The sequence below is a fragment of the Penaeus vannamei genome, chromosome 39, assembly GCF_042767895.1.
Source record: "Penaeus vannamei isolate JL-2024 chromosome 39, ASM4276789v1, whole genome shotgun sequence".
NCBI lineage: Eukaryota > Metazoa > Arthropoda > Malacostraca > Decapoda > Penaeidae > Penaeus > Penaeus vannamei.
Genome location: NC_091587.1, coordinates 28008627 through 28013626, shown reverse-complemented (window position 1 = coordinate 28013626; position 5000 = coordinate 28008627). Strand labels below are relative to the sequence as shown.

Genomic DNA, 5000 nt, shown 5'->3' with positions numbered 1-5000 from the left:
TTTTTCTCTCTCTCTCTTTGTTTTTATCTGTTTCGTTGTATTTTTGTTTTCGTTTTCGTCTGTTTTTTTTAATATTTCTGTTTCTCTTTCTGTTTCTCTTTCTGAGGAGGAGGGGGAGGAGGAGGAGGGGGGAGGGGAGGAGGGGGGGGAGGAGAAGGAGGGGAGGAGGAGAAGGAGGAATAGGAGGAGGAGGAGGAGGAGAAAGAGGAGGAGGAGGAGGAAGAAGAGGAGGAAGAGAGAGGAAGAGGAGGGGGGATGGGGAGGAGGAGGAGGGGGGAGGAAGAGGAAGAAGAGGAGGGAAGGAGCAGGAGGAAGAAGAGGAGGAGAAGAAGAAGGAGGAGAAGGAGATGAAGCAGGAGGAAAGGGAGAGAAGGATAATAAAAATGAAAATGAATTTGATAATAAAAAAAGAAATGGGTCCATGATTACAACAACAGCAACAATGACACTACCAAATATACCTCCATACTGACCCCCCCCATCCTACCTACCCACCCAAAAAAAAAACAAAAAAAAATATAGAACCACAGCGAGACCCACGACCCGTACCCCCCCCCCCCTAAAAAAAAAAAAAAAAAAAAAAACTATTGAACCACAGCGAGACCCACGACCCGTACCCCCCCCCCCACCCCAACCCCTAAAAAAAAAATAAAATAAAAAAATAAAATATAGAACTTACAGCAAGACCCCACGAACCCCGACCTCTCTAAATCACCCTGACCTTTTTCCCGCTTCTGTCCCTTAAACAAAGCTCATTAAGTGAACTTTCGATCGTTAAGTGGGCGTGTGACACTTCCGCTTTGTAAGTAAGTGATGTGAGGATTGAAACTTTAGGATGATATAAGTTAATGATATTTGCTGTCAGATGTATTTTGATTGGGAGGGGGGAGGGAGGGGTGGGAGGAGGGGGAGGAGGGGGTTGGGTGGGGAGAGGGAGGAGGGGTTGGGTGGGGAGGGATGGGGAGGAGGGGGTTGGGTGGGGGGAGGGGAAGGGGTTGGGGGAGGGAGGGAAGGGGAGGGAGGGAGGGAGGGAGGGAGGGAGGGAGGGAGGGAGGGGGAGGGAAGGTGAGGAGGAGGGAGGGAGGGAGGGGGTGGGGAGGGAGGGAAGGGCGGGGGTTAGGGGAGGGAGGGAGGGTGGGGAGGGAGGGGATGAGGGAGAGAGGGGAGGGAGGGAGGGAGGGGGTTAGGGGAGGGAGGGAAGGATGGGAGGGAAGGGGTGGAGGAGGAAGGATGGAGGGGGAAGGGGTTGCGTGGGGAGTGAGGGAGGGAAAGGGGTTGTGTGGGAGGGAGGGAGAGGAAGGGACAGAAATGTGGAGGGAAGGCAGAGGGAGGAAATGAGGGAGGGAGAGAGAACAATGTGGAGGGAGAGAGGAAGGGAAGCAGAAAGAGGCGAAGGGAGGGAGTGCAGGGAAATGCGGGGTAATGAGCTATGTGGGGAAGGGAAGGGAGGGAGGGAGGAGGGAAGACAGAATGAATGAATGAGAGTGTGAGGGAGGGAGGGAGGCGGGAGAGGAGAGGATGAGAGAAAGAGAAATAGAGTAAAGGGGTGGGAAAGGGCGGACGGAAGGGAGAAAGGGAGGGAGGAAGAGAGGAGGAAGGGAGGGAGGGACGAAGGAGGAAGGGAGGAGGGAGGGAAGGAGGGAGGAGGGAGGAGGGAGGGAGGGAGGAAGGAAGTGAAGAAGAGAGGAAGGAGGGAGAGAGGGACGGACGGACGGAGAAGAGGATGTGGGAGAGAAGGGGAAGAAATGAGGGAAAAGAGGGAGAGAGAGGGATAAAGAGAGGCAGAAGAAAGGGAAATTAAAAGTGAGGAGTGAAATGAGGAGTGAGACGAAGGGAATGAAAAGAGAGAATGGCAGAAGGTGGAAGAGAAGGAGGTGGATGGAAGAGGGAGGGAAGGAAAGTGGGAGAAGGAAAGTGGGAGGAGGGAGGGGGCTAAGGAGGAGGTAGATGGAAGAGGGAGGGAAGGAAAGCGGGAGGAGGGAAAGGAAATGGAGGAGAGAAAAATGAAGAAAGAAGGGAGCAAGGGAAAGGAAAGAGAAAGAAAGACAGAGAGAAGCAAAAACGAGAAAAAAATATATAATGTAATTACAAGAAAAACCCATACACGCACATACAGATATCCACACACGCACACACACACACACATAAACCCATACAAGTGTACACAGATACACACACCCATACAAATGTCCACACGCACACACATCCAAATGCACACAAGTACATACATACACATATACACACACACGCTCACACAGTCTATACATATAACCCATACATATAACAAAACCACCACTAACCGAGAAACAAAAACAAAACAGAATAAAACAAAACAGAACAAGAAAAAGAATGATGAAACAGAAAGCCATCAGAAAAAAAATAATAACGAAGAAAAAGAAAAAAATAACGAAAACGAAACAGAGCGATAAGAAAAGAAAACGGAAGAGAGAGAGAGAGAGAGAGAGAGAGAGAGAGAGAGAGAGAGAGAGAGAGAGAGACAGAGAGAGAGAGAGAGAGAGAGAGAGAGAGAGAGAGAGAGAGAGAGAGAGGAAGAGAGAGAGAAAGAGAAAGAGAGAAAGAGTAAAGAGAAGAGAGAGAGAGAGAAAGAGAGAGAGAGAGAGAGAGAGAGAGAGAGAGAGAGAGAGAGAGAGAGAGAGAGAGAGAGAGAGAGAGAGAGAGAGAGAGAGAGAGAGAGAGAGAAAGAGAGAAAGAAAGAAAGAAAGAAAGAAAGGAAAAAAAAAAAAGAGAAAGAGAGAAAGAGAGAGAGAAAGAGAGAAAGTGAAAGAGAAAGAGAGAGAGAGACGGCGCCCACAACGCAGCATTTCAGAAACTTTCAGAGTGCAAAAATGATGAAGTCTATCGATAAACGGAGAGAGACGTCACACGCCCACGTCACGTGTCCTTTTCGGAGGGGGGAAGGAGGTAGGGCCACGTGACCTGACCGCGGATATCAGGAAAGGGGGGAAGGGGGGAATGGGGGAGGAGAGGGGAGGGAGGGACATAGGGGGATGGGTGAGAGAGATATGGGATGAAGAGGGGAGGGGGTGGAGGGGGAGGGACATGGGGGGTGGGGAGGGAAGGACATGGGGTGGGGTGAGATATGGGATGAAGAGGGGGGGATGGAGAGGGAGGGACATAGGGGAAGAGTGAGATATGGGATAAAGAGGGGGGATGGAGAGGGAGGGACATAGGGGATGGGTGAGATATAGGATAAAGAGGGGGGTGGAGGAGGGAAGGACATGGAGGGGTTATGAGATACATCGGATAAAGGAGGGGGGTAGGATGGAAGGATGAAAAGGGGGGGAGATGGAGGTGTAGGGGTGGGATAGAAGGAGACACGAAGGAAAAGGGAGAGAGGGAGAGGAAAAGGGGGAAAGTGAGGGGGGGGAGGGAGAGGGAAAAGGGGGAGGGGTGAAATATGGAATGAAAGGTGGGTGGAAGAAGAAAGAGTGAGTGAAGGGGGTGGGTGGGAATGAGGGGAAGAGGGGTGAAGGGGAGGTGAAAATGAGGGGGAAGGGGGGGTGAAAATGAGGGAAGGGGGAGAGGTGAGAATGAGGGAAGGGAGGAAGGAAGGAAGGAGGGAGAAAAAGAGGAAAGGAGAGAGAAGGAAGAAGAGACAGAGAGAGAGGTGGGAGGGAGAGAAAGAGAGGGAGGAGTGAGAGGAGGAAAAGGGAGAAGAAAGGAGAGAAGTGCGAAGGGAAGGAACCGGAGGGAGGAAGAGAGGGAAGAGGAGAGAAAGGAAGCATACGAGAACAGAGAGAAAGGAAAGGAAATGGAAATAGGGGAGGAGAGAAAGGATGTGAGAAAGAGAAAAGAGGGGAGAAAGAAAGAGAAACAAAGAGAGATAAAGAGGAGAGACGAGGGGAAATAAAGAGATGAAAAAGGGAGGAAGAAAAAGTAGAAAGGAGAAAAAGTAATGAAAAGGGACAGAGCAGGAGAGAAAGAGGGAAAGAGAAAGAGAGAAGAGAGAAGAGAGAAGAGAGAAGAGAGAAGAGAGAAGAGAGAAGAGAGAAGAGAGAGAAGAGAGAAAGACAGAGAGAAACAGAGACAGACAGACAGACAGACAGACAGACAAAGAGACAGAGACAGAGAGAAAGAGAAAGAGAAAGCAAGTCATCCGAAGCCATTGTAAACCTAATTGTCTGTCTATCAATGTTAAAGCAATCTTCTCCGCCGTTCTGTTGCGTCCATGTTGACATTGCAACATACTGGAGCGACATACCCATTCCCGACGATAAAGTTTCACGGAAGGCTTCCGATTCACGGTCTTGATTAGATACGTCTGTGTGAGCTAAGTGGTTCTGATTGAATATTCCCGTGCAGTGCAAGTTTGTGTTCTTCTCCTTCTTCTCCTTCTTCTTTTTCTCTTTCTTATTCTTGTTCTTTTCTCCTTTTCTCTTTCTTATTCTTGTTCTTCTTTTTCTCCTTCTTGTTCTTGTTCTTTTCCTTTTCTGTTTCTTATTCTTGTTCTTCTCCTTTTCTCTTTCATATTCTTTTCCTTTTCTCCTTCTTGTTCTTGTTCTTGTTCTTTTTGTTTTCTTCTTCTTCTTTTCTTCTTCTTCTTCTTCTTCTTCTTCTTCTTCTCCTTCTCCTTCCTTCGCCCTCTCCTCCTCCTCCTCCTCCTCCTCGTCGTCGTCCTCCTCCTCCTCCTTCTTCTTCTTCTTCTTCTTCTTCTTCTTCTTCTTCTTCTTCTCCTCCTCCTCCTCCTCCTCCTTCTTCTTCTTCTTCCCCTTCTCCTTCCCCTTCTCCTTCTCCTTCTCCTTCTCCTCCTCCTTCTCCTGCTTCTTCTTCTTCTTCTTCTTCTTCTTCTTCTTCTTCTTCTTCTTCTTCTTCTTCTTCTTCTTCTTCTTCTTCTTCTTCTTCTTCTTCTCCTCCTCCTCCTCCTCCTCCTTCTCCTTCTTTTTAAAGGTTCTCGTAAAGAGTAAATATGAAATTACAAGTTACACCTAAATATTTGTGCAAAATTGTACATTTTCGCGAATTCCTCAGTTATCTCTTTT

At 48.6% G+C, this 5000-nt stretch overlaps 1 protein-coding gene across 4 annotated transcripts in view; it reads right to left on the bottom strand.

The window, feature by feature from the left end:
• The window catches only part of LOC113809920 (uncharacterized), a 197068-nt gene that overhangs the window by 87725 nt on the left and 104343 nt on the right, over positions 1 to 5000 (bottom strand). The gene's annotated exons all lie outside the window — the stretch shown is intronic.